Here is a 7,382-nt window from a genome sequence, read left to right on the forward strand (position 1 = left end):
TTGCATACGAAAGCTAATTTTGAGACGGAGACTTTGGTGTAGGTATTTTTAGGTTTTGATGCTTTTTTATTGCCCATTTTTTTAGTTAAAGTCTGTAGTTGTGTTTTTACTCCGGTAACCATATCTTTTGCATCCCATGCCTATTTTTTGTAAACTTTATATTTTTGGAAAGCTAGTTCTGTCACCTTCTCATAAATGTGGTCCTTTTTTTTAGTTTTTGGCCCATGCTCTTTCTATCATAGTTTTGGCATTTTTTCTATATGGTGGATATTTTGAGTGTTTTAGGCTCGAGGATTGTTTTCCTAGCATGGATTCTCTTGTTTTCGACTGTACTTTGTTTTGTTGTAGCTCATTTTTAGTTTTGATCATTGTAGCTATCATTTCAAAGAACTTTTATGTATCGCATTGAGATAAAGTGCTACTTTTGCATTCTGAGAATCATGAACGTTGTTTTGAGTTAGTTGTCCATGCACTATTTTCATAAAGCACCATGGGGGGAATAGTTGTTTGCTATTTTAGGAATTCTCCCTTTGTTAAGTGAGTGTCCCTTCCATGACATTAGCCCCATGCAGAGTCAGTTTGATCGTGTCTTTATAGGTGTTTTGTACCTCTTTCTCTCTCTCGTCGTTCATGGTTCGTCTGCAAGAGACTTCGGCCCACCTTCTCAGTTGCCTGTCATCACACCCCGTCTGCACTAAGGGGGGGTTATGCTATTGTTCTAATGCATTCGTGATTTGATGGTTCATTAGTGTGAACTATGTATTCAGTGGTTGATCCTATATACAAGGCGATTGCAGTGGCTGGCTACCTATGCATTTCGGTGAGATGGATCATCTACCATATAGACATGCTCGGTTTGTGCCTTCTTCTTCTATGGAGGTTCTTTAGATCAGAAGTTTGGCAGATTTGTGACTTCTTCATGCTTCAATGATGCTCGTCATGATCACTCTGAGTTCCTATTTTAGGGGACACTTCCCTAGTTGGAAGCTTCTTTAGTTCTTCACTAGGTTGTTACCTATTTTTGGGGGAGAGTTTTTCCCATGTGGTTTTCTCTCTTTCCCCATTTTATAGAGGTTGCAATTTCTTGCATTGTACATGGGTAGCTAACATGGCCTCGTTGCCAGGACCCATTTTGCATTTCATCTTAGTTTTGTGAGCTTAAGGCATTTCCCTAAGTTTCACTTAAGGGGGGGTGTTAGAGTAAATAATTAATTAATTATTAATTATTTATTCTATTACTTAAGCTTACTTAGGTAAATGCATTTATTAAATATTTAGTATTTAATTCATGTAGTGGTTAGTTGTTGACAACACGGGAGTTTTTTCCCTTCTAGCATGTTCTACCTTTTGTGGATGTGTGTTGGGTTGTCATCCTTATCTTCTACCACCTTTCAGATTGTTCTACAAGCTTCCATGAGCTCTTTATAAGCGGGCTCCCTCTTTGTATTTTCAACATATCATAAAGGCATTGTGCATATTGTAAATACATTTCTTCTTGTGTTTGCACATATTGTCTCTCATGTCCGTTTAGGGTTTTTCCCTTGCTCCATGCTCTTCCTCTTCTTGGCTTCTCTTTGGAAAGTTCTCGCATGCAGGTGATCTTGGGCATCTTCAAAGTTGGCTTTCATCAACTCCAACACAATTTTATTATTGCTATATTAAGTCCTCATGTTATAATGTAACTGCTTTAGTTTGATCATAATGTTTAACTTTGATGTTGCTATGTTTATGTACTCATGTTGCTCATGTTGCTTCTATGTTTACGTACTCATGCTATTGCTATCTTACACACTCATTCTATAATGTAAGTGCTTTAGTTTGATCATGATGTTTAAATTTCTTGGTGCTATGTTTATGTACTCATACTATACTCAATGTGGCAAAAATAATACACATTATGTTCACAAGTCGTGCGAGCACTGACAAGATTTGTTGTTAGCTTGAGTATAATGAATATGCTAACCTCAACTAGTTGTGTCCTCAACAGTAGAGTGCCAAAGGCAGGGACTAGTATTGTACACAACCTTAACAAGAATGATATTGTCATGATATATAATTTCAAAGGATATTCATGATTGGAGAGAAGAAAAATAAAAATAAAATGTAATATTATTAAGAAAAATCTGAAGAAAACCTGTGATGTGACTTGGATTGTTCTTTTCTTCAAAAGAGAATAAAAATCACTTGCCACGAGTTGTCTGAGTAAAAACAATTGCATCTACTCCCAATCTCATTGTGCTTGTTTAAAAGCCATTACCATCTGCATATATAAATGGATAGGAATCAATTTAACAATGAAAATAGCCCATATACAGTGATGCAATAATCAATTAAATTGGTTCAATAAGTATGTGATTATTTCCTCAAAAAAATTCAATGGTCTTTTATGCAATGACCAATGTAGCTAATCTTCCTTTGATATACATTATACTATAGTAGTTTCTGTGTTCTTCATAGAATATCCATACCTCATAAAAAGAACCAAATTTAGAATGGATTTCCTATTTCGAATGACTCCTCCTATGTAGCAGGGTATGTGTACATAGCCATGACTTTAGACGAGGAGTATTTGTGAGTATACACGACCGTCATTTTGTCTATTCTAAAACACGCCTCTTCCATAAAAGTTATTTTTCTATTTTCTACTATCTCACCACGACTTGCAATTGCACAGGGTTCTACAATCAAATTTTCCTTTCCTAAACTTTAAGGTTTAAGTTTTTGATGAAAACCCTGTTAATGGCCCCATTTCAAGTTCTACTAGGGAAGCTTTAGAGAAGCTTTTGAATTATGCTCGAATTTATCTGGAAGATGATCCGCCATCTTGTGTGGAGATGGTAATTAATCTATGTTCTTATCTTATTGGAATTGATGATATTGAAAAGCTATGGTGAATCAAGCTCGAGGAGAATCCACTTAGAGCCCTTAAGTATCGCCATGCGAATCTGACGAGCTATTTGATAGAGGCCTTCTAATCCGATGGCTATTTGGTGAAAAAAATTGTGTAGAGGACGTTGTGTGATTTCAATAAGCAGTTAATGGTTATTGATATTCTAAAATGACATCGAAATAATTATAAGGTAATGGTGAAGTAGTAGATGGGAATATAGAAAGAGAAAAGAATCTCTACCTCCATTTTTTTTTGGTATTTGGGGGAAAGGGGAAAGGTGTGGAGTGTAGGGGAAGAGATAATGTGATGGGCAGATGTCGATCATTGCATTCGAGGTCAGGGAGTCTGTTGCATTAGAGCAAAAGGGTAAAACCCTAGCTTCACTTGGATTCCAAAAGACCCTACCCGATTGAACACCCTCTCCTCTCCATATGGCTAGTGGCTTCGAATTAAGTTTTATATTTTGAAATATAAATGTTCTTGCATAATAATTCACATAGATTTATAATCGGTATTGTAATGTTAAAATATCATAGGAAACATGATATCTTAATAATAATAAGGACATCTACTAAAAGTTAGGGGTCTTATTAATGTGTAGAAAACATCATTATCTTTTTAATATTTTTTATTACAAATAAAATTCATGTTAAAACATGTAAATATTTTGAAAAAATAAATCAAATCTCAATTTTAAATTAAAATATAATAATTTAAATATATAAAATAAACATTTAAAATTAATAAATAATAATTTTATTTAAAAATTTAATTAATTATAAATTATATCTAAATAAAAAGTTAAAACATAATTAATTAGATATTTAAAATTTTTAACTTAATTTCTAAATAATAGAGTTTTTGAATGAATAAATAAATAAAGCTCATAAAATAAAATTAAGTAAAAAATATAAATTATGTTTAATGTTAATAGTAAAGTCCACTCTAATCAGAGAAGTTTTGGGATGGGTGACATGGGTGACAGCTTGGGAAGTCTTAATGCTTCACTATGAGAATCACCTAAATGCAACACGTTAAGTGTTTTCATTCTCATGAGAGACTGGTTCTTGTGAACCAACAAATATGGGTCAATTGCAATATCACAACCTTTGAATTGTGATCAAATGTAAAAGAAGCAAGTGTCACTCTAGTAGCTATTATTTATCTATTATAGTTATAATATTAAAATAATATATAATTTAATTAAGGATGATAACATACAATTTTAGAAAAGAAAATTTTATAATATTTAGGTTCTATGTATTATCTAATCTACATAAAATATCATTTGAACTAGAGTAGTTATTAATAACATAACATTTATAAAATAATTATCTAGTATAAAGTTTGTATGATGTAGAATTGTGGAACAATCATATATTATTCTAATTATAATATAATAATCACATTATTTTTGCAATTAATATGTGTCTCATCTATTTTGAATGAAAAATAGGAACTTCAATAAATATACGTTTATGTCATCTTATCCAAACAAAATAATTTATAAAACTCACTTCATTATTTTTTAAAACCATAAGTTTTTTAGCCAATGAATAAGAAGATAATTATTTTTGATAATTAACTTTTAAAATGTGCATATATACTTTACAAAAAAATTTAAATTATAAAAATATATAAACAAAACTTAGTTATAATTGGTTGATATATTTTATTTTAATAACAAGTTAACAAAACTCATTGCAATAGTAGCTGAAAAGAATATAGGCAAAAATTTCATTTATTTAGTCATTTATTTAGTAATTTTAGTTTTTTTTAATCAATTACTTACTTGTAATTTTTTTAATGACCAAATTAGTTATTTATTTTGGTCATTTATACTTTAAAATTACAAAAAATAGTAGAATTTGATCATTTTCAGTCACGAGACTAAAAATTTTAGTCTTATGACTAAATGTTTTAATCATGTAGTCATTTATTTGTCAAATTTCTACTAGTGTTATATAGAATATCCAGAAGGATTTGTTGATGCTAACAACAAAAACATGGTATGTAGACTACACAAATATTTATATAGTTTGAAGCAAGCACCAAGAGCATGCTATGAGAGGATTCATAATTATCTTGTAAAGATTGGATTTGAGAAGACTGATGATAACAACAATCTGTACTTGAAGATAGAGAAAGGAAAAGGTATTTTTTTATCTAAATTTTTTGTTGATAATATCATATTTGCAGGTCAAGATACTTTATGTAATGCTTCTACAAATGAAATGAAGAAAGAATTTGAGATTTCTATGTTTGAAGAGATCAAGTTCTTTGTGGGTTTGCAATTACATCAGATGACATATGGTATATACATTACTCTGTCAAAGTATGTAAAGAAGATACTAAAAACTTTTGGATTGGAAAATTCCAAGCCAATAAGTACACCTATGGTGATAGGACATAAATTGTCAAAGAATAATGATTTAGTTGAGGTGAATCAAACATTATACAGGTCTATGATTGGCAAATTATAGTATGTAGTACATACTAGACCTGATATTGCATTATTTTTAGGGATGGCTACAAGATTCTTTGTTAATCCCAAGGATAATCATTTGATGGAAGTTAAGAGAATAATGAGATATATGAAAGGAATAGAGGACTATGGTCTATACTACAAGAAAAATGAGAAATTTGAGTTGAGAGCCTATACTGATGTTGATTGGGCTAGAGATATTGATGACAGAAAGAGCACCAATCGAGGGGGATTTTTCTTAGGGAAAAGGTTGGTTACATAGACTAGCAAGAAAAAAAATTTCATTTCTCAATCTACTGCTAAAGTTGAATATGTTGTTGTTGCAGTAAATTTTACAAACATTCTATGGATCAAATAGCTACTCAAAGGTATGATGGAGGAAATCACTTAACCTGTGATACTTTATTGTGATAATACAAGTGCTATAAATATATCAAAGAATCTTGTGATGCATACAAAGACTAAGAACATTGCAATCAAGTATCATCACTTGAGAGAATTAGTTCAAGATAAAGAGGTAAAGATGGAATATGTCAACACCAAAGAGAAAATTGTTGATAGCTTTACAAAAGCACTACCTAAGGATGCTCATGAGTATCTAAGAGGTAAACTAGGGGTGATACCCCTATCAAATTCTATCTAAGAAGCACAAGGAGTTCTCTACATCAAATAAAATTGATTGACATATGTTGCACATTGATCTAGTGGATCTTACTTTATGAACTACCTAAAGTAATCAAAGAACTAGAACTACAAATTAGTCACAAGAAAGATGATAGAGGGAGAAACTGAAAATATTCATATCTGCATATAAAGATGACAAGTCTTTGGCATTTTTGTCAAAGAGGGAGAAAGTCTATTGAGGGTTAAAGTGTATTGAGAGTTAAAGTGTACTAAGTTAAGGAAATCATAGAGGGAGAAATCTAGATATAGAAGATATAGATCTATTGAATATTGACTCAAAAGGAGAAAGTGTATGAGTGAATATGTTGATTACATCTACCTAGTAAGAGGGAGATAATGTTGAGGGAGATATAAGAAGCAATTAAAAAGGATTCATATCTTATCCTATCTTAATAAGTAATGTTGAGGGAAAGATTAATATATTTATCTTATCTTATCTTATCTTATCATAAGGATGAGTTGATTGATTGTTCATTACTCATAACAGAATTTTGTAACCTATTCAAAAGATGAAAGTTGTTGATAGAGGGAGAGGTTTCAATACAAGGAATTATTTTCTTTTTGGTATTTTGTTTGTCTTACTGATTAAGTCTGGTCAGATTGGTTTGCCATTAATTCCAAAGAGGGAGATTGTTGAAAATAGATTGATACAAGTATGATAAATGTGTTTCAATCATTGTTTGGTCATTGATGTCAAACCTACTAATTGTTGGTAAGGCAATTGCTTATATAATTTAAGTACTATCATTTATTTGATTGATGAAGAGGATTTGATCAAATGAGGTAACAATATCACTTAGAGGAAAGGTTGAGTTATGATATGAAAAGGAGTACAAGAATTAGTTAAGACAATGATATTATAGTGCATTGATAATCTACTTAAGGTTGCAAAGGTTGGCTACATTGATTAAGTTTAGAATAACAAGTTAAATAGAGTTTTTTTGCTAGGCTTAACATTCTGCACAATAGGTGCAAGCAAACTTAGTACAGGCCGAGCAAAAAAATAGTTGGAGTCGAGCAAAGTCAAATTTACTATAAGCCAAGTGAAATAGTGTAAGTCAAGTAAAGTTTAGCTGATGTCGAGCACCAGTAAACTCTAGTTCATGCCGAGTGATTTAATAGAAGATGTCAAGCAATGTAGTAAGTGTTGAGTATCAAAAGCTAGTTAATGTTGATTGTTAGCATTATGAGAAAGACCAAGAATTCAATGAATTTGAGATGACAAGTTTGATTTCTTGGATTGTGTGAACTATGTGGCAGATAAGGATGATGAGCTAGTGGCACAAAATTCATGGTAAACCATTTTGAGGTGAACTCAAAGAG

General features: G+C 31.3%; 1 pseudogene; it reads left to right on the plus strand.

The window, feature by feature from the left end:
- Positions 1-307: 307 nt before the first annotated feature.
- Positions 308-3,343, plus strand: LOC149571443 (putative galacturonosyltransferase-like 4 pseudogene; annotated as a pseudogene).
- The last annotated feature ends 4,039 nt before the right edge of the window (positions 3,344-7,382 follow it).

Source organism: Cupressus sempervirens, chromosome 2 (assembly GCF_028749045.1).
Source record: "Cupressus sempervirens isolate cs-2001-9-10 chromosome 2, ASM2874904v1, whole genome shotgun sequence".
Classification (NCBI taxonomy): Eukaryota; Viridiplantae; Streptophyta; class Pinopsida; order Cupressales; family Cupressaceae; genus Cupressus; species Cupressus sempervirens.